The 25421-nt window shown below is 39.5% G+C and overlaps 1 long non-coding RNA gene across 1 annotated transcript in view; it reads right to left on the bottom strand.

Moving 5' to 3' along the window:
• The window catches only part of LOC128109452 (uncharacterized), an 88202-nt gene extending 75271 nt beyond the window's left edge, over window positions 1-12931 (bottom strand). Inside the window, exon 1 of the long non-coding RNA XR_008217822.1 lies at window positions 12734-12931. This is a non-coding gene — a long non-coding RNA (uncharacterized LOC128109452). The remainder of the gene's footprint in view (window positions 1-12733) is intronic.
• Between the last annotated feature and the right edge of the window lie 12490 nt (window positions 12932-25421).

The following is a 25421-nucleotide window of genomic DNA, read 5'->3' as shown; positions in this document are numbered from 1 at the left end:
GGCTGTTGAAGTGGGTGCAGGGATTTGAACTCAGGGCTTCACGTGTGTGAGGTTAATACTTTATCAACTGAGCCAGTTCCTCAGCTCCTAGCAAAAGATGTCTGAAAAGGAAGAAATCACTTTAGGCTAGAGCAGGAAGGGCCATTTTTTTGATAAAAAGTGTCCTTCAGCTTACTCTGTTTAGGATAGGAAGTGATTTGGGTAACTGCAGAGAAATTGTATGTCTTCTAATTACCAAAAGAAATTACTATTTACCTAGAGATTAGTACAGGTATGGCCCTAACTAGATACATCCATCACTATGATCCAGAAAAATCAATATTATTATGATTTATTACTATTATTATCATTATCATTTATAAGAGTAGAAACTGAACACCATAGTGGTGAGCAACTTTGCCTAAGACCACTATCAGAAAAAAAAATGTTGAACTTCACATTCAGTCATGATGTAGTACTAGAGTTTGCGTCTGTCTTTCCAGATGAACAGGAAAACTACACAATACACACAAAACAACTATTTTTACTTTATTCACTGAACAACAGACAGTATAGAAGTCCTTGGGAAAAGTAAAATGAGTGACAGGTGGTCTGTTCTGCCCCCAACTCTGCTGGTAATTTTTACCCTGTAGCACAGAACAGGGCAACTCAAACAGAGTCTCGTGGTTTCACTTAATTGAAAGGATGGAGACTGATAGATGGGAAAGGTGGCTAGACATTTCAACCAGAGTACCAGAGAAGAAGTGGTTTATATAGAGAGGTCCAGCAACTTGCAGAGGGATACCTTTGAGCCATTGATTTGGGAGTCATCTGTGGACCCTTGAGGGGGAAAAGATCACCCTACTTTTATATGGGGTTGTTTCTGTATAGGCAAAGAGATTGTATTTTGTACAATCAAAGGTATTGTGTGATTGAATCTTTAGAACTCAGAAATAATTTATATTTTCTGCTATAGAAAGACATTGGAAAACATGGACTTTTTGGAAAAATTTCACAAAGACATTGTGTTGTCAGTGGGAATTAATTAACTCTAGACTAAAGAGCCCAGTTGATTTTTTTCTTTTTTTTTTCTTTGGTTTTTCGAGACAGGGTTTCTCTGTGTAGCTTTGCGCCTTTCCTGGAACTCGCTTTGGAGACCAGGCTGGCCTCGAACTCACAGAGATCCGCCTAGCCTCTGCCTCCCGAGTGCTGGGATTAAAGGCGTGCGCCACCACCGCCCGGCCTGATTTTTTTCAATAAATAAAGACTAAAAGGGATCAAAGTAACTGGTAGCAAGAAAAACTACCTTCTAAAATATAGTCTGAAACTATGAATGACTAACTAGCAACATAAAATTGAGAATGTCTGACACACAAATAAGAATTATCAGGTATGCATATGAGCAGAAAAGAATGTGCTCATGCAAGGAGATAATCATTCAGTATAGACTCAAAACAGAAAAATACTGTAATTAACAGCAAAGGAGTAAAATAAAGTTGACTATAACATGGTATAAATTAAATAGAAATTTAAAAAATGGTCCAAATGAAAAATATTAGGGATAAGTAAATGCAGAGTTGAAGTTAAAATATAGTGGTTGTAATGGGTTAAGATCACAATAGTCATTCTTAGAAGAATTATTAAGATAAAAACAGAAAAAGAAAACTGTTCAATGGAAGCTAAAAAAGAACAGCACTAAAAATTCCTGACCACAGCCGACTGACTGTGTCACAATATCAAACAATCTGCAACAAGTGCAACTGAAACTCTGAGGGCAACAAGAAAAGAAGGACAGAAAGAAATGAATAAGTTTTAGATTCCTTTTCTGTTGCTGTGATAAAATGCTATGACAAAAACACTCAAAGTTCCAGGGTACAGTCCATCATTTCAGAGAAGTCACAGCAGCCGTAGACATTTGGGACAGACTGTCACTGAACCCACAGCTAAGAGACAGAGAACAAAGAATGCCTGCTTGCTAGTGCTCAGTTCACTTTCTGCACTCTTGTACAGGTCACAAACCCTTTTCTAGGGAATGGTGCCACCCAGTGCAGAACTACTGCCCCTGGGAAATGGGAAATAGTCGGAAAAAAAATCCCATGTTTCCTCAGGTTCTGTCTGGAATTCTCCCATCATAGCACAGAATAGAAGAACTCAGAACTCAGTAGCCTAGAGACAGGTTGGTGTTTAGGAAAGGCGGCTAGAAATTCAAATTGACCTGTACTGGAAAAATCTCCCCACCTTAATTAGTGTTATCAATATAATTCTACACACACACACACACACACACACACACACACACACACACACACACACACAATCACAAGTCAATCCCTCCTTGAACCTCCCTTCCCAGGTGATTCATCATTGTGTGAAATCAACAATTGAAACTAACAATCAAAGAATAAATAAGAGCCAAAATTTTACAAATTGGATGAAAATTGCAAATCCACATATCCCAAACCTTGACAAACATACAAGGTTTTAATTTAAATCTCATGCAAAATAAGTAATGTAAATACTCAGAATGGAAAGAAAAATAAAACAGCAATTTAAAGAGTAAAAGGAACAATAGAAAAAGACCCACATGTATCTACAGTATAAAGTAATGTTGGTAAGAATTTTATTTCTTGCTGAAAATTATATAAGGCAAGCAATGGACTTCAAAGAATTTTAAGAGAAAAATATTTAATGTTAAATATACAGAGGAAATTTCCTCAATAAAGAAAGTAATATGAGGACTTTTAAGACGAGGAGAAAAAAATCCATCACTAACAAACATACCTCAGAAAATGTTAAAACGAGGTATTATTTTTACATTTATTTATTTGTGATTGCGTGTGTGTGTGTGTGTGTACACACACACACACACATTTATGTCATTATGTCTATGTGGCAGTTGGAAGTCAAAAAAACATCTTGAGAGAGTCGATTCTTTTCTTCTGCCATGTGGGTCCTAGGAATTAAACTCAGGTCCCTTTGAGTCATCTTTCTAGCCCAGAACAAATTCTTTAGATGGAAGGTGAATATCCACATTTGTACATGAAGAAAGAAATAAACAGCACTAGGTTTGGTAAATACTGCGATCAATGTAGAAGAAATTCTCAACTTATTTTAATCATTTAAAAACTAATTAAATGTTTAAAATACTGAATTTGTAGTTTTATACTATTAAGGTAAGCTATAAAAAGTGATGACAGGAGATATTTTATTTATTTATTTATTTATTTATTTATTTATTTATTTATTTTTGGTTTTTTGAGACAGGGTTTCTCTCTGTAACCTTTGCGCCTGTCCTGGATCTCACTCTGTAGACCAAGCTGGCCTCGAACTCACAGAAATCTGCCTGCCTCTGCCTCCCGAGTGCTGGGATTAAAGGCGTGTGCCACCACCACCCGACTGAGATATTTTAAAGTATGCTTGTCTGATGATGTTATATACAAAATGGTGCTATTTAACTTGGAGATAAACTACAATGAATCACAGATGCTTACTGTAGCCATAGAACAGCCACATCAATGACAAAAAAAAGAGGCAAGAATGAAGTCAATAGTACAAATAGTAATTCATAAAATTTATCTAATTCTTCCAAAAAAGACAAGAAGGAATGAGGAACAATAGGTTGGAAAGTAGAAAACACATTGAAATGAGAGTTTAAATCAACTGTATTGATAATCATGACAAATCTATGCCAACTAAACACATGAAATACAAAGCAAGGGTCAAGTTGTTCTAAAAATAACATCTAGATAAATGTCAGTACACGGCCTGATTAAAACATGGGAACATACTCAAGGTATAGGGGTAGGATATCCTGGAAAGGCTAATTCACAGAAAGACAGAGTTCACATTACATTACACAAAATCGATTTCCTAACAAGAAGTGGGAATAAGGATGATACATGCCAGGAAATGATCAGTGCATCATGGAGGTGTAGAAATGTTCACAACTGATAACTGGGTTTCATAGCATGGGCTGTTAGGGTTGTAATATTTGATAGAACAGGCATAATATATTTATATACAACTACTAAACCCCATTTATTCACCTTCATAAAATATAAAAAACATATACCAGATGATACTGCCAAATAATCCAGCCCAGTCAACACTCACAGAATACTCCACTCAACAAGAGAATGTCTATTCTTTCTAATCCACATAGAACACCTGTCACTATAGGATATTACTATGAGCCATAACACTTCTTTGGAATTCTAAAGATTTCAAATCCTAACTGTGATAAAAAACAAAATTTGGAAATGTAAATAAAATAAAAACCAGAAGTTAGAATAAATGTTGGGAATATAATTAATATAGGAAATGTTTAGTTACAGAATTGAATTTTAAAATAAAGCATGGATGTAAGAAGTAACCAGAGAAACAATTAAAATACATCATTAGAAAACATTTATCAACTTACTAGGTTTAAGTGACAACAAATAAACTATATATTATCCAATTGTACAAAGTCATGTTGCCATATGTAGACTCCTGTCATTATCACAACATGGTATATAAGCAAGTCCATTACTTCCCAAATTTGCCACACATCCTTCCTCAAATGTTATCATATATAGATTTAGCATCAGCCAGCAATCATCATGGTTGTTTCCAAAGTGAAATAAAATGCCTAAAATATTGCATATTTTTTCTTTTTTGTATATTACACACACACACACACACACACACACACACACACACACACACGTGAGCATGCATGTGCACATGCGAGTGCATCCTGGGATCAGAAGGAGAACTATTTGTAGAATGGAAGCAGATCAATGGGAGGGGGAGGGACACAAAGTGGAGCATTGGGAAGCAAATATGAGCAAAGTATCATAATCAATATGTATGGGAATGTGTTACAATGAAACCCATTATCATGTGCACTAACTAAAGGCTAGTTTTTAGGAGCAGCATGCCTGCACATAAGGATGTGTTTAGTTGTTGTAGATGCTATGTTTATAATTGTCAAAATGACTAGTTTCAGAGCTATTTCTTAGTTGCAGTGATGCTTGTCAGAGAGTCTGGGAATTTGCAAAACCAGAAATTCCTGGTTTCCTTAATTTTGACAGTTCCCTTTTAGGGTTCCATTTCTTTTTATATCACATGATAAGCAAGAAAGATACACAAAGGTTTGTATATGCCTATCACAAACATATCACAGCAAGAATGTTGAAAGAGAAAGGTGCATCTAAAATTGTAAACTATCAAAAGTAAGAGAAAAATAATAGGTAATGACTCCCCTGGCCTTTCATTAGAAGAGCAGAGGCCAGTGGTGGCAGCGGTTGTGTGCAAATTACCAAACAAAGAAAGTAAAACATGAAACTTATAGTCAGAAAAACCACCTTTAAAACTGAAGATGATAGAATCACTCTTCCCTCTTTTTGCCTAGACTCCTGGAGCTCAGTCTGGTGTGTGCTTAGCTGTGGATCTCTGCATCTGCTTTCATCAGTTACTGGGTGAAGGTTCTATGATGACAGGCTGATTACTGGGGTAGGCCAGTTCAGGCACCCTCACCACTATTGCTAGTAGTCTAATCTGGGCTCATCCTTGTAGGTTCCTGGGAATTTCCTTTGAGCCAGGTTTCTCCCTTACCCCATAACGTCTCCCTATATCAAGATATCTCTTTCATTGCTCGCCCACTCTGTCGCTCCTTCAGCTTGTCCATCCTGTTCCCTCATGTTCTCATCCCCCATCCCCTCCCCTCTGTTCACCTCCCTCATCCCCAGTTTACTCCAGGGGGTCAAGATCATGATGGGGAAATCTACAGAGACAACCAAACCAAGCTCATAGAAACTCTCGAACTTTAGACTGACAGCTGTGGAACCTGCATGGGACCAAACCAGACCCTCTGCATACAGGAGACAATTGTGTAGCTGGGTCTGTCTGAGGGGCCCCTGGCAATGTGATCAGATCTATTCCTGGTGCATGAGCTGGCTTTCGGGATTCCATTACCTATGGTCAGACACCATGCTCACCCTTGAGGCAGGGGGAGGGGCTGGGTCCTGCCTCAGTTGAATGTACCAGGCTTTGCTGTCCCCCCGTGGGATAACTTACCCTTTTGGAAAAGGGGATGAGGGGTGAACCAAGAGGTGGATAGGCGGTTGGGGGAGAGTGGGAGGAGGGATGAGAGGGGGAATCTGTGGTTGAAATGTAAAGTGAATAAAAAAAACTTTTTTAAGTAAAAAAAAAACTGAAGGCGAACTTGATACAGAAAACATCTGCATAGGAAACAGGCCCATGAAAGATACTGAACATCCTAAATCACTAAGGATTTCCCATCTAAGAAACAACAGAATTCTACAGCTCATCTGTGAGAATGGAAAACCAGAACGGAATAAAACCCTAAACACTGACAATGACAAATGTTTCTGTGAAAGAGGAGAATCAAGACATCTCTCCACTGGGAGAAAATACCTGCCAATCATGCTTTTGATGAGGGTCTTGACTCTGGAATACAGTCAAATGTCCTGCAACTCAGTGGTACAAAGTCAAACAACTCAATTAAAAATGAGCAGAGGATGTAACTTGGCATTTCCCTTAAGAAAGCATGCAAGGAGATAAGAAGATACTCAACTTCACTAAATGTTGGGAGTCATGTAAATAAAGAACAACATACAACAGTTCATAAACACTAGAAATGCTATAATTGGATAATCTAAACCAAAGCAAACACCGTTTCATAACCCACTAAGAATATAAGCACAAGCAAAATGATAAAACAGTAACACACATTGTTGCAGAAATTAAAGAAAGTGGTGTCCTCCTACATTACTGTTGAGGGTGGAAAATGCTTTAGTGCCCTTGAAAAAGAGTTTGGCAGTTGCTCAAAACAAAGTGTATCCATATGTACCAGAAACTCTATCAAAGAAATGCAAATATCCAGTCACACAAAACTTGTGCACATCTTCATAGCAGCATGATTTGTAATAGTCCAAAATGAACAACCTGTAAGTCCATAAAATAAATGGATAAATTAGATATGGTCATTAATATAATAGAACCCTACTATGCTTTCAAAGGTGTGAATTGCTGCTGGATATTTCCTCCAAATTGAAATGTTCCCTTGTGGAGGAGCAGGGAGGGTCCTAAGGCTCAGGAAAGGTAAGAAACTTAAGAGACTCAACTCATAAAACCTACAAGACTCAGAAAGTTCATAGTTATAAGATTCACAAAAAGCCAGAGGCAGTATATCTAGAAAACAATTGTGTAGGGAGATGAGACTCCCCAGTAGAGCTGCCTGCACATTGTGCAAGGACGTCCAGGGAAGCAGCCTTTCCTAGTAACCACCTGTGCAGCTGCCTTTGAGTGACATGTGCTCTAGTAAAGTAACCCCTTACACATGCTTATGTAAATAACCCAAATAAACTTACTACTTCACCAAGCCAGACATGGGTAGAATAATTTTTTTTTGTTATGCCCTCCCCTCAGTGTGATATCTGGTATGACTAGCTATTTGCTTCTGTCTAGGAAACATCACACACAAATGATGATACATAGTATAGACTGAGTGAACTTGAGTATTTATCGAAAGTGAAAAAAAATCATAAAAATACACACGTCATAGGACTCTATTAATATGAAATGTCAAGAGTAGACAAATACAAAGAAAAATAAATAATACAGATTAATGTTGTTCAGTACCTTGGTGAAGTGGGCGACTGAGAAAGGACTGCTAATGCATATGAAGCTTATTTGATGATTAAAATGTTCAACAATAGATTATGACAAAGGTTTCACAGACCTCTAAGAACACTAAAAACCTCAAAAACAGAAATAGGTATAGGAAGTGGTATACAAATTATACCTCAACAGAGGTGTTGAAATATCACATCTCACTTGGAACAAGAATGAGAATGAGTCTCAGATTTTACTGAGTTTCTTCCATTTTATTTTAGAGGCTATCAAATGCATAATCTAACTTTATCAAAAATAAATGATTAAATAACTTAGTGTTATGTGACTGGTAATAGAGAATGCACTTGAAGCCACACCTGTTTGGGTAGTTAGGAGATAATTAAGTTGATTACCTGATCTTTATTTATCCTCTCATGATTCTCCTGTCTTTCAAACTCAGGGTGAAGCCCTTGATTACACAATGATGATCTCTTAAAAGATCCTAGGAAGGCACTATTTTTATTTTCCTAAATCTCCCTGAGAACTCACAGATCTCTTTTCCTTTTAGGTATTAGATCCCCTGAGAGACGGTATTGTGATTAGCATCTTTGCCTGGATATGGTAACCTGTGTGGCTGTATATAACGGGGCAAAGTTGTAGGTTCCAGAGAACTTGGAACCAGAAACTAAGAGAGAAGAGTAGGGACTTTTCACCTCTAGCAATTTGTTTTTCTATGTCATTTGGTAATTCTCATTTCCTAGACTTGTTTTTCTCATCCATATACTAATAATATTGATTTTATTCTAAAAGAAATTTTGAGTATTGCAGGACCCATAGGAAGGCAACCACTGAACTTTGCTTGGTGAAATGGTCCCTAAGGTTCCTGCTTTGCAGAGGAAACTGCCAGACATTCTACAGGACACAGAGAAAAGTGACTGAGAGATTCTAGGTCAGTGGGCTGAAGACAGATGCCTCAACTTTACAGAGGAATTTTGGATGACTGTCCAGGCTGCCAGCTGTCTCTGTCTACTCTCACAAGACTCCTGAAAGTTGCTTGTGTCCTTCTCCCATTTCTCAGGTAATATTATCCTTCTGAGGTTTTTTTATGTAGTTGAAGACTAGATAGTTATAATTTCCTTAGTCATGATAAAAGATAAGTTAGATATGAAATCTTAGACTCACAAATATAGGATAGATAGGATATCTTCTTTAATTTTGCCAAATACAAATCGACTAGATATTATAACTATAATTCTTGCTTGATAATTGTTTTGTTATATGCAATTTTACTATGTTAAAGTTAAAACCTTCCTTTTAAAAAAAAGAAAAGGGAAAGTGCTGTTGATATTGATCACTCTGTATGCTATGAATGGGTTGTCCTGATTGATTGATAAATAAAATGCTGATTGGCCTGTAGCCAGGCAGGAAGGATAGTATAGGCAGGACAAGCAGAGAAGAGAATTCTGGGAAGTGGAGGGCTGAGTCAGGAGATGCTGAGAAGTAAGATGCAAAGTACCAGTAAGCCACGAGCTACATGGCAACTTATAGATTAATAGAAATGGGTTAATTTAAGATATAAGAACTGGATAGCAAGGAGCCTGCCATGGCTAAACAGTTTATAAGTAATATAAGTCTCTGTGTGTTTACTTGGGTCTGAGAGACTGTGGGCCTGGGTGGGACTAGAGATAACTCCAACAACAGAGTATTTAGTTAAATAGTTGTGGTTTGAATAAGAATGGTCCCTATAGGTTTATATATTTGAATGCCTAGGGAGTGATAATATTTGAAAGTATTAGGAGTTGCAGCCTTGTTGGAAGAAGTATGTCACTGGGGGTGGGTTTTGAGGTTTCAAAAATCCCTTCTAATCACAGAGTCATTCTTTTCCTGCTACCTGCAGATCTGGATGTAGAACTCTCAACTACTTCTCTCTTTCTGCTGCTTGCAGATATAGACGTACACTTCTCAGGTATTTCTCAAGGTAACACATCTGCCCATTTGCCATCATGCCCCCTGACCATGACCAGAGGTTTTGTCCATTTTCATCATGGACTTAACCTCTGAAACTGCAAGCAAGCTCCAGTTAAATGCTTTTCTTTATCAGAATTGCTACGGTCATGGTGTCTCTTCACAGCAATAGAGCACACTGACAATACAGAAGTTGGTACCAGGAGTTGGGTATTGCTGTGACATGCATGACCATGCTTCCTGTTGGCAGAATGTGGGCTTTGGGACTTTAGATTAGGGAAGATATTGAACATTTTATGCCCAGCTTACTGAGACATGCTAGAAAGAGCATGGCAGACACTGGTGCCTAGAGCAATGTAGATTATGACATCCCAGTTTAAGAGGTTTCACAGGAGAAGAACATTCGTAATGGCCTAGAGACTGTTCTTGTGATATTTGGTAAAGAATGTCGCTACTTTCTGCTCTTATACAAAAACCATGCCTAAGGCTAAATTGAAGAATTTTGGATTAATGGAATTGGCAGAGGAGATTTTAAGACACCCTAATATTGATTGTGTCATGGGATTGTTCGTGGTCACTCTTATGTGGATCTACAGTGAAAAGGAAGAAAGCTAAGACAAACAGAAACACAGAAATAGTGTAAGTTCAGATAGTGAAAATGATTTCAAATATGGGAGACCCTTTATATGTGTGAGGCAATACTATTGTTCATCATGATGAAAAATGGATAGAAACAGAAAAGATAATGTTGATGATAATCATAAGGAGGAGGATTACACAAAATGCCACCATCGATGACTTTTCCCCCTGAAAACTTAATGTGTGTATGTTTGCTATATGCTGAGATGCATACTTAACTTCTCCAGTTGCTGATACAGGAGATGTTTTCGCTGGAGTAACCTTTACAGATACAATGGTATATCACAGGTCTTTGTTACCAACTTTGTGATTTGTAGAATGATTAGAACATTAGAATTGACAGGGAATAAGAAGTAGGGGAGAAATAGCCATTCTAACCAATGCTGCTTTACTGGCTGACATTATTTCCCAGATGTGTGTGATACACCAAACAAGTTCAGAGCTTATGATGAAAAGCAGCTTCTGTAAAACTTTTCATTCTAATTCTGTACATTAACCCTTCAACCCCCTCGACTCCTTGAGCAGTAGTGCTTTTCTCATATCACTTAAGGGTGCACTTAATCTACCAGGAAAACTCATATACATTCCTCAAGACCCTGGTGAAGGCAGGTTGAGGGAAGCTGGCCTTCAGGCAGATTCTTGGCATACCTCAGAGGAGCAAATGTTCACTTCCCTTTTTGGGGAGTGCTGGAGACTGAACCCCATGGCCTTGTCCATGTTAGGCAGGCACTCTGTTACTGTGAGCTAGATCTCAGCCTCATGGCCTCTGTTTTGATGCCAGTGTTTATGCCTCTGGCTTTATGCATACTGAACAATATACAAACTCTGTACTTTTGTATCTTTCCTATTGGACTGTAAGCTCAGGGGCACAGGGGTAGAGAGTGCTATCATCTACCTTAGAGCCACAGATCCTAGCACCCATATACAAATCTGAGAGTGGCCTGCATGCCTATAACCTCAGTGCTGTGAAAGGTATAGACAGCTTTTCTAGAAATTGTATGTTGTCAGCCTAGCCCCAGGTAAGAGACCCTGTCTCCAGAGAATAAGGCAGAGAGTGACTGATCCGGATGCAGGGGCACCTCTCCATATACAAATGTGTGCATACACCTTATACACATATATACAGACATACTCTTACACACACATCATTTTAAAAATTTAAAAAGTCCTAATAATTTTGAAGAAGTTAGGTTTTTATATCTTATTTAGTCCATCAAGAAAGAAAGGAGTGTATCTGTCTGGTGATGATAAGAAGTAGCTGTTGAAAATACAGGGGAGGCAGAATGCCTGTGTTGAGCCATAAAAAGGAAGAAAAACCCAAATAATGCTTATACACACTCCTTTGCTAGTGTTTCCTCGGCCAAAACAATTCTTAAAACTATGTGTCTGTTTGTCCTTGTGTGTGTGTGTGTGTGTGTGTGTGTGTGTGTGTGTGTGTGTGTGTGTGTGTGTGTGTGACAAGTATTCATGCATCTGTGGAGGCCAGATGAGGAGTTCAGATCCCCTGGAGCAGGTGTTAAGGTAGTTGTGGGCAGCCATGAGGTGTTGAGAACATAACTCTGGTCCTCTTGAAGAGCCACAGGTGTTTTTAACCCTGGCAAAAATAATCTTTTTTTTTTTTTCTTTTTCTTTTTTTGGTTTTTCGAGACAGGGTTTCTCTGTGTAGTTTTGCGCCTTTCCTGGAACTCGCTTTGGAGACCAGGCTGGCCTCAAACTCACAGAGATCCACCTGGCTCTGCCTCCCGAGTGCTGGGATTAAAGGCGTGCGCCACCACCGCCCGGCTAAAATTAATCTTTAAAATGTTTTAAATGCATGAAATGATTAAACGTACTAAGGTCATCACTCTTCTAATTATCATCATAACTGAATCACAGGATCTTACTGATGGGGCAGGTACCTGTGTTAACTAACAATAGTCCTTTTGTGGCTTCTGATAAAAAAAAAAAAACCCAAAGGTACCAAAGGTATCAGAGGTGCCATTGCTCTTCAAGGAGTTCTTGTTTATTTTTGATTTCCCAGCTATGGCAAATGCCCATGCAGGCAGCTCCCACAGCCTGTGACCCACGAACAGGGGTTATTCTCTGAATGCTTAAGGAAAACTGCGGCTGAGGGGTGCTGAAAGGATCACCCTACTAAGGAGACTCCTTTGTTTCTCTGGCAGTGGGTAGGGCTGGATTGAATTTCTAACTTTCATCACTGCCCTTTGGTTAATGATGTAATTGTTTTGCAACCATTGTGTATTAGAATAGGGTTTAAAAGGATATCGACAGTCTTTTGTCTAATGATCCCATGGCCAACGAAGTTCAGAAGACATTGAACTGCTGGGGCTTATTAATGCCTTTTGAAACCCCGTGTTTATTCCTGGCTCAGGACTTCTGTTGAATCGCAGTTTTCTAGTGATTTGCTTGTCTGTTTTAAGTCTCTCCCCTACCCCTGCAGCCCCCCCCCCCCCACCTTGTTTTAACCTTGGTGTCTCTGCACAGAGTAAAGAGAAGGGATTGAGTATGGAACTGATGAATAAATAATTACCTCTGCAGAATCAGGAAGTAACCTCTTGGTGCCAGCATCTGAGTCAGGATATTCACATTCACTTCTGTAGCCACCACATGATGTTCTGGGCTCTCAGGGTCTCTTGAATACCATTCCCACATCCCTCCTCAGCAGGCTGCCACTCCAAGCCTCCCCAAGTCCCAAGGGAGCTTTGTCTACTGCAGCTGATATGCTGTGTTCTTGAATATTAAAGCCTTCTGCACTCTTCCGATTTAACCCTGGCGTCTCAGCACTGGCCCTCTGGGACCTCTCCAAGCCATTTAAATGACATCCAGGCAAAACCAGGCTGAATTATAAAATCATAGCTTTACTAATATAAAATCCCAAGCCTCATATTTTAATATCATATATGAAGTCCTGTCTCATGACCAAGATTAATTTAATATGTAAAACAATAGATACCTCAAATTAATACAAAACACTGTAATACAAATGACTCTTATTCAGATTTGAATCCTGCACACAAAGGCTATAAGTAAATTAGTTTTATTGATCTATATTCATAGAATTATTTAAATGTACCCTCTGGTACTGAGAGCCAGGGGTTTCTCTGATGCTTGCCATTAATGCATTTTTCATTAGTGGCTAGTGCTGGGAAGCCCAAATTTCATTTGGCTGCAAAAGATTAATTTCCTCTTGACAACCATGGCCAGATTTAAAAAAAGAAGAAGAAGAAGAGAGAGAGGAGTTGAAACAGTAACCTAAAGACAGTTCTCAGAACTATGAACTAGAAGACCAGGAAAACACGGATTAAAAAAAATAAAATTAAAAACAAAAAACACTGAAAACATTGTGTGTGTGTGTGTGTGTTTTTTTTTCTTCCTTCACTTCCTTCACTGTGTGTTGGGGAGGAAACAGACATCTTCAAGACAAATAAACCAGTCTTGTCTTTGGTTCTTGACCCTGTCTGAGAGCAGGCCACTCCCTTGTACTGGATAACTGATGTATTTTTCATCTCAGAATCATAAATAGGAAGGTGCGAAGGCAATTCATCTCCAAGTGGTTTTGAATTATTGTATCCTTCCTTTGCCTCTTGAGTGGATTTCCTGAAAGTATTTTCTCATCAACCTCAGAGAAGAAGCACATAGAATAATAGGAATAATACAATTAAGGCTAATTAAAGCCGTTCAAATTAATTTTGTTTGAAGATTCTTTGGAAAATTCGAAACTCCCATTGAGATAATTGGTACACTCTGGGGAGTCACAGAACTGAGCCCCTGGACCTGGTTGCTGCTTGGATGTCCCCACCAGCAGAGCGAGTACCCTGATTTGTCTCCCCCTAGGGTAGTGCGGTCATTATGCCAGCTCTGTGGGGAACCTTCTAGTTTTTCCTTTTAACTCTCTCATCATTGGACCCCACAACCACTAACCTATTTATTATGACAGTAGAATAATACTGATGTGGACCGTGAAGACCAAAATGGGAAATATTTTCACAAGTGGGCAGAGTGAGCAGTCATTTTTCTGTGATTTATGAGCCATTAAATGTCTTCTTGCATAAAGTGTGTCTCTCTTCTAGTCTTGTCCCAGTGTTAGAGAATCCTTTGCCTTCTAGGGGGTTATTTCTTATAGATGGAAGTTCTTTGTATTTTACAGAAATATCTTTAAGGAACCAGTTCCCTTGGGCATATTAATTTTTTCTAGAAACTACTATCAATGATTAGTGTCACAAAACCTCAATGGTTGTTTTTAAAACATTTTTCACAAACTGTGCTATGCTAAAAAAAAATCCTCTCAAAAAAATCTTCATTTATTACTTATTTGTGTGTGTGTGTATGTGTGTGTGTGTGTGTGTACATCTATGGAGGTGGGAGGGCAATGTACAAGAGTCAGTTCTCTCCACCCACCTTGTGGGTTCGGGGACTTGAAGTCAGGTTGTTAGGCTTGAGGGCAAGCACCTTTACCCACTAAGCTCTCTCTGCCCCAACAAAGATGTCTACATTTTACTTCTCAGGCATTACAGGCTGGCCAGATAATAGGGGATTGCAATTTCTGATGGAATTAAAATTACTCATCAGTTGATCTGGATAAGAAAGTTATTTTGGAATAGCTGATGCGCTCCATGTAACCACAAAAGGCCTTTAAAGTACAAGAGAGAAACAGAAGAGAAAGATAATAAGGCAGGTGTAATATAGGACACAGCTCATCTTTGTGGAAAGAATGGGGCCATAAGCCAGGGAGTTCAGACATCCTGCAGAAGTCAGGATGCAGATTCTTCCCTAAAGCTGCAAGAGAGCCCCGTTGAAACCTTTATGTCAGTTCCACACAACCCATTTCAAACTCCTGACCTTACAATGCTGAGGTAAGGCATTTATGTGGTTTTAAGGTAGTAGATCCTGGCAATTTCTTCCAGTTACAATGGAAACTAATGCAAAAGGAGATGGGAACAGGCCAGTTTTTCAGGTTTGAAATCCAGTATCCAGCAATGGGTGAGTGGGAGGGGCTGGAGCGAGCACTACAGAAATAAGCACAATGGAGGAACACTGAGGTGCTGCTGTGAGGTGTAAGAAGGAGGGAGTCCTGAGAAGATCGGCGGCACATGGTTATTGACAGATGCAAGGAGGGATGATCCAAGAGTGAAGACAGTGATAAACAGGAGGAAGCCTGTGATGTAGCTTGGTCATCCCTAATGCAAAGACCCCAAATCTACAACACACAAAATCTGAAGTAGCTTGAGGGTTGCTTGACACTGAGGTTTAGGAGCATTTTTGGATTTTAGAATTTTAGAGAAGGGATCATCAACTGGTAAAAATCTATGTCATTATTCCCAAACTTAAAAAGAAAATCTGAAATCTGAAAAACTTCTGGCCCCAGGCCTTACTCCAGCTTATAATGATTTTCCATTGCTGTATAGTAAAATTACCACAGGCTTAGAGACTTACAGTAACACATTTATCATTTCACAGTGTGCTGTGGTTTAGGAGCCTGAAATCACCCATCTGAACCTGCTGGTGGCCTCGGAATTGACCACCAAAGGAACATAGTCTGTTCTGGTCTGTATGCTCATCAAAGGAGAAGTCACTTTCATGTTCAGCCATGTTGTTGATAGGATTTATTTTTATGGTGGCATTGCTACAGACTCTTTATCTACCCATCCATCCATCCACCCTTCCATCCATCCACCCATGCCTCCATCCATCCATCCATCATCCATCATCCATCCATCCATCCATCCATCCATCCATCCATCCATCCATTCATCCTAGTACCAGGGACCAAACCCTTGCCTTGTACTTTTTAGGAATCTTCGAATTCTCTAAAGACCCTGACCTTTGATGATTTTCTGGAGAGCACCCTCACACCTTAGAAGCTCAGAAATTCCTTCATACCAGGGTCTTCCCCAGTATAGCAAATCACAAAGTAGCTGTGGGGAATATATTTATGATGTACTATACTAATCCTTAGGAACAAGTCCCAGGGATCTTCTCCAGAACTCAGGGAAGGGACTACATAAAGACATAGACACAAGGAAATGTGAATCACTGGAGCTCAACCCTATGTTTGCTTGTGTTTTTGTTTGTTTGAATTTTTTTTAAACCACTAGTACCACTCAGACTTGATGTACATCTTCACCCAGGTTACACATCTTTAGGGATTTTGTTACTATTGCTAATGACTTTTCTCACAATAGAATGGTAGGATTGATTTTTTTCAAGAAATTCAAGAGTTTTGTGTCTTTCAAAATGCCAGTTATTCGAGCCTAAGTAGGGTCCATGTGTTCTTAGGAAAGACTGGTTCTTGATTGGTGTTTAATAGATAGTGACTGCTAGAACCCAGGCAAGCCACTAATCACACCATACCTACTTTTGACAAACTCTTTCTCACAGACACAGTAGGGGAAATGTCAAGCCCACACCTGTCTATGAATCCCTAACCCCTTAAGTGACTTTCTTGGTGTCAATATTCTGGAAGAATGATAGGTGCCCAGCTCATTTGCCCTAAGGAAGTTTACTGACCCCAGGCTGCCAGACTTGGAACAACAGCAGAAGATGGTGACATATCCTCCATCCACACAATGGGTACAACTTAACTAAATGTGTCCCTTCTCTTCTACACCCTCAGTCACACATTCCTTCACTGGGATTCCATCCCCTGCCTCCCACCACTCAGGAAACAGGGACAGCCTTCCTGCAAACCCATGCTTTGAACTCATCACCCACATGGCATGGAACCTGCCCCTTATTTTGGAATCTGTCATAAGAGAATCCCCACTGTGCCACATGGGTCTGTACTCTCCTCAAAGTTCCTGTCATGCTGTTGTCTGTCTGTCCATGCCATTGATAATCAAATTTCTTACCTAAAAGACAATCTACCTCAGTGTCCCTCTTGAGCATCAAACCTGAAACCTTATGATGATGTACCTCATGTAAAGATGAACTGGATAGACTCTCATTCTACATTGCCCCCCCATCTCCCACTTCCTCCTTTTCTTTTATGCCTAGCCCTGACTTTTTTCTTCTAGCTCCTTCATTCCCTGAGAATGATATAGACTGTCCATCTCTTCCTCAGAGTCAGTAGTTTTCTAGATTGAAAAACAGTAGCATATGCTCAACTCCCTAGCAGCTCCTTGGGTATAGGGGGTGTCTCTGTCCATATGGCAGGTTGAATAGCACAGGGGTCCTTTCTATGGCAGTTATTGTGGGACTTTTAGTGTTGAGATAGTGAGATTCAGCCCAGCAGACCTTGAATTTTCATTATTAAAATGGAGCTCCCAAGACAGATTTTAAGTTAATATATGTGGTCTAAGTCTAGCATATTAGGAACAGATGGATTAAAGAACCTTTTGTGAAAGAAAAATAAAACAAATCTGTAAATATGATAAGCCAATGAGGTGTCTGTTAGTAATTTCTCACATAAATATGTTTTGTGAGAACCCAGAGACACCCATAATTCCCACTGACCAGAGAAGGTCCTCAGTGTTTGCTGAGTGAGTTCTCAATTGAATCAGGATTCTGTCTCATTATCATAAAGAACAATCCTTGGGCTTTACACAGGGAGGTGAAGGTGGTCTCAGTTTCCCACACAGCTTGGTAATGATAGATTCTATGCTATTTTAGATGAGAAAAGATCCACACTAGCTTGTAGAAACCACGATAATGATGAAGAAGGTGTTAATGAGAAAAGGAAAAGTAGCTGGGCTTAGTTGAGCTTCTTGACATTCTGCAAGACTGTGCTCTGAGTTTGGATTGGTGATGCTTGCTGTATTCCTTCTGCAGTCTAGGAAGGGGGTGTGGTTTTCAGCAGAGCACATCCATCATTTTCTGGTAACTCTGCCTCACCATCCCTTTACACTAAGGTGTCAAATTATCAAATTACTATTACCAGAAGTTTAAATTAACTTGGACCTTGTCAGATGAGCCATGGGAAACCAGGATGTAAACAAATATAATCTTAACTATAGTAAGAGCAAAAAGAAACAGTTCTCTCTGTGTGTATGTTGTGTGTTATGTATTTTATGTATGTGTGTGTGTGTGTGGCATGTATGCATGTTGTGCATGTATGTTATGTTTGTTGTGTGTGTATAACACTCGTGGGAACGTGTATACATATATATTATGTGTTTGTGTTATATATGTGTGTGTGTGTGTGTGTGTATGCATGTTACATGCTAGGTGTTCAGTTATGATGTCTATGATGTCTGCATGTTGTGTGTAATATGTGTGCCTGTATGTTGTATGTACGTGTGTGTGTGTGTGTGTGTGTGTGTGTGTTACTAAAAAGCATATGAACGAACTGAGTGCATATGGTAAAGACATCATTCTTAGTGCATATGGTAAAGACATCATTCTTAGTGAATTATCTCATAAAGAAAATCATTTAATTGGGGCTGGCTTACAGTTTCAGAGGTTTAGTCCCTTACTGTCATGGTGAGAAGCATGGCAGCATGTAGGCAGACATGGTGCTGGAGATGTCGCTGAGAGTTCTACATCTGGATCAACAGGCAGCAGTGAGAGAGGGTGAGGCACTGGGCTTGGCTTGAGCTTCTGAAACCCCAAAGCCCACAACTAGTGACACACTATGTCCAACAACGTCACACCTCTTAATACCAAACCCTAAGCATTCAAATATATGAGCCTATGATGGCCAATCTTATTCAAACCACTACAATCCCTCTTAGACCAAAAAGTCCAATTTTCTCTTGAGCGTGGAGTAGGCAATTGAGGAAGGTGGAGTGGCTTTTGAGTGGGGAACACAGAAAATTGAGATTGTATAAGGCAAAGCCTCACAACAAATAAGTACACGGAGGTTCAGAATCAGCAAAACAGTAAACAGTATTGGTAAATATTTCTGTACTCTCTAGCTTTGAAAGGACTTCTGTGGTGACATTCCATTACCAAAGTTAACAGACTATGAAAAGCAGCATTTAAATGAATGTACTATTATTTTACTGTCTATATATATTTTTTCCAAAATAAAAGCATGTATGTTATGTTTGTTGTGTGTGTGACATGTGTGGGGATGTGTATATATATATATATATATATATATATATATATATATATATATATATATATATATAGTGTGTGTTTGTGTTGTATATATATATATGTGTGTGTGTGTGTGTGATGTGTGTATGCATGTTACATGCTAGGTGTTCAGGTATGATGTTTGCATGTTGTGTGTAATATGTGTGCCTGTATGTTGTATGTGCATGTGTGTGTGTGTGTGATCCTATAAAGCACATGAATGAACTGAATGAATATGGTGAAGACATCATTCTTAGTGAATATCCTGTTGCTCTGAAGAGACACCATGACCATAGCAACTCTTATAAAGAAAAGCATTTAAATTGGGGCTGGCTTACAGTTTCAGCTGTATTCAATATACATCGGAATTCAAATATAATTCAAAGATTATATTTGTTCACATCCTGGTTTCCCATGGCTCATCTGACAAGGTCCAAGTTAATTTAAACTTCTGGTAATAGTTATTTGATAATTTGACACCTTAGTGTAAAGGGATGGTGAGGCAGAGTTCCCAGAAAGTGATGTGCTCTGCTGAAAACCACACCCTCTTCCTAGACTGCAGAAGGAATATAGAGAGCATCACCAACTCAATCATCCAAACTCAGAGCACAGTCTTGCAAAATGTGAAGGAGCTCAGCTAATAATAATTATTATTAAAGCTCAACTAATAAAATAATAAATTGGGTAAAAGATGCAGAATTCTGAAATGCGGGCTACGGGCAACACTCTGAATGAAACGCTAACAAACGAGGTAACCGTTGTCTTAGTCACCTCTCTCTCACCCCCTAAATTGACCTGATAAGGCAAAGGTGGATGCCACGACCCAATCTGATATGAACTTGGCCTCCATGGGCAACAGTCAAGAAGATTTAATGGATCATTATTCATTTCCAACTTCCATGGGGTTGTTCTCCAAGTTTCAGGCAACCATTGATTCCTTTAAAATAATTACGTCTAGCTGGATCAAGGTTCTTATTCAACTAGTCTACTGCTTTCTAACAGTACTGTCTAACAACTGTACACCAGCAACAAGGATTAAACTCGTTAGCAGTTGGATATGCAATTTCAGAGTTATAGGAGTGTGAGTTTGGCTTGTTTCTAGGTCTGGCTCCTGTTATCTTTATATACACAGCATATAGTCATATCAAATGCTTCCCTAGGCCACAGAGTTGTTCTCAATAAGGGCTTAACCACTGGCCTGGAGAACACAGTGAATGATGAAGTCCTCTACTGTTTGGGACCTAGATTAAGAATGGTAACAAAAATGTGCTGCATATACTCAACAGGATTTTACTTATCTGTAAAAAATTAAGAGATTATTAAATGTGGAGTGGACCTGGAAGTTATTATAATAAGCAAAGTACCTCAGATTCATAAAGATACTTTGTCTCACATGTATATCCTAGTTTTTGGTGATTATATGTATGTGTGTATGTGTATGTGTGACTGTAGGCATAGACTATGAAACTAGAAAGGGGACCACAAAAAGGGGAAAGGGGGTGTTGAGGAAGCAGGGGGATAGAGTAGGACACATTTAACATGAAAGGGGGAAGAAGGCTACTAGGAGTGTTTGAGGACAAAGGGGAACAGGGGGATGGGGGAGAAGAGGGAGGAGGAGGGTCACTAAAGACAAATTATGTTTGTCAACCCTATTGACAACTCTTCAATTAGAGCATGAGTTTCATTGCATTAATGGGGGTTTGTCCATTTTCTTCTTTTTCTCTAGAAGGCGTGGTGAGGGGAGAGATTGAGCTATTTCTAAATTCTGAGGGTGTATCAGTAGAATGATAGTATTCCATCAAACTTTTCTGTGATGGCTGAAAAATGAATGACTCATTTGTCCTTATAAATATGAAAATGGAGAGCAATCGGAAGATGAGGATTTTTAAAAAGAGAATTAAGTTTTATTCCATTGGAGGAGGTTAATATTGTACCATGTGCTAAAGATTTCCCCTTGGGCTCCCTTCAGCTCATCATTTCACCCTTGTAAGCTGTGGCCCTAGTGTCAGACGAGCACTGCTCTTGGAGACTCTCTGGAGCCTAGAACACACAATGGGTCACCTTCATAAAGCTTGAATAGGGAGCAAATTTATTAAGTTGTTAAAATGCCATGGTGAAAGCAGCTTAATGAAGAAAGGCTTTATTTTGACTTCAGTTTGAAGGGTACAGTCCACCATGGTGGGAAGAATGGGAGCAAACACTGAGGGGTGACAGCTGGTCACTTTACCTCAGCTGTCAGGAAGCAAAGAATGAACAGGAAATGAGCTGAGCTATAAAGCATCAAGCCCCACACCCTGGTGGTCCATTTCTTCCAACCAGGCTTCACCTTCTAAGGGTTCTACAACCTTTCTAAACAGCATGGCTGGCAGGGAATAAATGTTTGACCATGAGCTATCCACTTCCCTCCAGACCTGCCACTGACTGTGCAACTCTGTCAGAAAAATCTAGAATCTAAGACAGTAGCAATAGTGTCACCAATACATTGTTAGCTTTCCTTCAAAATAATGTTTTATTTATTTTAATACAAACCAGATACCTTTTAAAAGAGTGATGTGTCTATATTGAGCATATTATGTGGTACATCTCATCTAAGACTTGACAGCCATCCTAAGACATGGCTAATACGTGTTATTCCAGGATAGAACTACCATTATCATGCCACAGAGAGGAAGAAATAGACTGAAGCATGAAGATAAGGTAGAGAAAGAACTGTTAACTTTATACCAGTGAATTATCTCTTGCTTAGACTAAAGAGTTAAGCCAAGGGTTCAGGGAGGGTCTGAGTAGCTGCAAGATAGTCCTAACTTTTGCATTGTGGAGTTTTCAGTTTTAATTTTCCTTTTGGTGCAACATCCAGTGTTTCTGTCTGTGGAAGAAGTATTTAATAACAGAAGCCATGGGTATGTATGTATCTTTGCATTATTTAGTATTGCTTTTCCTCTGGACAGTAATACATGAGAACTGAACTCATGTCATGAGTAAATATACTAGTCTAGTAAACAATAACCAGGATTTAAAAGGCTCTGCTGTAAGAAAAAAGGCTGGGGGACCAGTCACTTGCAGATGAGTCTGATTTTAGTGTTTCTAAATAGTTTGTTAATGTTTCTCTCTCTCTCTCTCTCTCTCTCTCTCTCTCTCTCTCTCTCTCTCTCTCTCTCTCTCTCTCTCTCTTACTCTCTCTCTCTCTCTCTCTCTCTCTCTTGTTCTTGTTCTTGTTGGTTTTGTTCTTGTTGTTCTTGTTCTTGTTCTTGTTCTTGTTGTTTTTGTTCTTGTTCTTCTTCTTCTTGTTCTTGTTCTTCTTCTTGTTGTTTTTTCTTCTTCTTGTTGTTCTTCTTGTTCTTGTTCTTGTTGTTGTTCTTCTTCTTCTCTCTCTCTTTCTCTTTCTCTCTCTCTCTCTCTCCTTCTCTCTCTCACCACTGGGCTCAGAATACAATTGACTGTGATACAACTGTGATTTATAATGTTGCTTATAAAGCAAGTTCTGTCTTATTTCCTCCTTTCCATAGAACCCACCATTGCCCATTGGAATTGTGGAAGCAGGAAGGACTGACTATTTTTTATCCTTTTTTCAGTTGGTTTTGCCTCAATAGAGGGATTGTTGGAGCAGCTGGAGGCAGCTAGTCCTAGGGCAGGTAATGATTAATCGTGGATTTCTTGGTCCTGATTGTAATCTTCTATGCAGATGGGCTAAATCTGAGGAAGCCAACCTGAGAGGAATGGAGGCTGAAAGAGACACTTTTGGACAACAGAGGCTAGTCTGAAGATGCTCTGCCTAGTTCTGCCCAGCTCTGAACAGACACCAGACAGTAGATTTTCAAGATGACTCCTATGAGCAAGATAGGAGTGAGCAAGGAAAAGAGAGTGATAAGTGATCTCTTTCCCTCAGAAACCTTGAACTCTGAAGGTTGTAGAAGGCCCCTGGATATAAATGCATAAAGAAGCATAAAGGAAGGAGGTATTTTTGTGTGCATACTCCTAGTAGTACCTGCCTACAGCCTTCGTCTGCGTCTCTGTGAAGTATCTGTATGTGAAGTTATAATACTACAGAGTCTTCAAAAATAATGTGAAATGAAATAGAAACAGCATTGTTAAGGTTCCTAGGACTGGATCTGACACTTGTCTAGTCCTCCTCATATAAGATGCTGAGATGCAGGTGGGTACTTCTTATTGAACACAGACTGTCCCTTTCACCTTGAGAAAGAGCATGAACTCATTTCAGCAAAGGCTTGGGAAGAATCTCTTTAAAGAAGACTAACTCAGTTGGCTCATTGGACGAAGATGGTCTTTCTTCCATGCTGTTCCTTCAATGCCAGTCTCTCAATACTGGTGGAGCTGAGGTAGCTATTCTGTACCGTGTGATGATGAGGAAGATGAAGTCCTGCTGAACGAATCCTGCCCTTAATTATTTGGATGTTTCTTGTCTCAATGCTTGCTCATTTGTCTTTGGAACTCTTACGGGAGAGGAAAGCATAGCCCCTGTCTCATTTAAGTCATAACTGTTGGAGTGCTATAGTTACTGTACACCAACTACAACTCTCACTGATACAGTCATAGTATCATTTGGTTTTGTTTTTTTTTTTTTTTTTGGAGTTTTTTTTTTTTTATTTTGCAATACAATTCAGTTCTACATATCAGCCACAGATTCCCTTATTCTCCCCCCTCCCGCCCCCCTCACCTTCCCCCCAGTCCACCCCCCATTCCCACCTCCTCCAGGGCAAAGCCTCCCCCGAGGACTGAGATCAACCTGGTAGACTCAGTCCAGGCAGGTCCAGTCCCCTCCTCCCAGGCCCAGCCAAGCGACCCTGCATAGGCCCCAGGTTTCAAACAGTCAACTCATGCAATGAGCACAGGACCCAGTCCCACTGCCTGGATGCCTCCCAAGTAGCACAGACACTGAGAGAAACAATCAATCAATGGGACCTCTTGAAACTGAGAAGCTTTTGTAGAGCAAAGGATACGGTCAACAAGGCAAAGCGACAGCCTACAGAATGGGAAAAGATCTTCACCAACCCCACATCTGACAGAGGACTGATATCCAGAATATATAAGGAACTCAAGAAATTAGACATCAAAATGCCCAACAGTCCAATTAAGAAATGGGCTATAGAACTAAACAGAGAATTCTCAACAGAGGAAACTCAAATGGCTGAAAGACATTTAAGGAATTGCTCAACATCCCTAATCATCAAGGAAATGCAAATCAAAACAACTCTGAGATACCACCTTACGCCTGTCAGAATGATCCGTGACCGATATGTAGAACTGAATTGTATTGCAAAATAAATTAAAATAAATTTAAAAAAAAAAAAAAACACTGAAGACACCTTATGCTGGAGAGCATAGTATCATTTGTAATTAGAAATAGTGTGCTCCATTTGGGGGAGCAGGTCATTCAGATATCCTTGCTGGCTAAGTGAGCAATATTTGCAAGTTCCCAGGGAGTGGAACAGACAGTGAACATTATGAGAAATCAATGGAGGCAAAGTTGCAGTTATTCCCATAACTCTGTGAATCCCACAAGGAAATCCAGGCAGAGAAAAATCTGTTCCATACAAAGTCAAACATTCTGGAAATTTCTAAAAACCCATATAGCTTCGTCTACTGTTTTTCTTAAGTCAATAAATGACTTCTTCACCTAACACCTTTTATACCTTGCCTCTTGATCATGCATCAAGTTCAATCTTTTCTTCTATAACTCATGACTCTCTTCTAAATTGTTATTATGGTGGTAGAGACTCTGCCTGTCATTTCCATAATCCTGTCTCCAGCACCTACCCCTGTGCCCAACACCCAAAGAATTTTTAGATAGCAAGTGGCTAGATGGAGAACACTTTCTTTTGTTTTACTGTCTAACTGACACAAGTCTAGATTTCAGCCTAAGCTATAGCATGACCAAGACACCACCAAGTAATCCCAGGATTGTGCTCGGTGGGGTTGACTGCCAAATGAACTACTTTTCATTTTTCTGTTCAAAGAAACGAAAGATTCCCTGATCAATTTTCTTAGGTGAGACTGGAGAAATTTCCATGGACACAAAAAGCCAGCATTCAGAAAATACCTCACCTTCCTCTAAAGCAGACAGGAACCTCCCCTGAGCCAGGAGACTCTGCTGATTGTCTGCATGCTTGGAAATTTCCATGATGAAATAATTTTGTAAATAGGGTGATGCATTCTTTTCTTGTCAGTATGTTAACTCAGAC

The sequence above is a fragment of the Peromyscus californicus genome, unplaced genomic scaffold (genome assembly GCF_007827085.1).
Source record: "Peromyscus californicus insignis strain IS unplaced genomic scaffold, ASM782708v3 Scaffold_14__1_contigs__length_90479793_seg_2, whole genome shotgun sequence".
Lineage (NCBI taxonomy): Eukaryota > Metazoa > Chordata > Mammalia > Rodentia > Cricetidae > Peromyscus > Peromyscus californicus.
The sequence above is the reverse complement of the archived record's forward strand: the minus strand, read 5'-3'. Positions and strand labels throughout refer to the sequence as shown.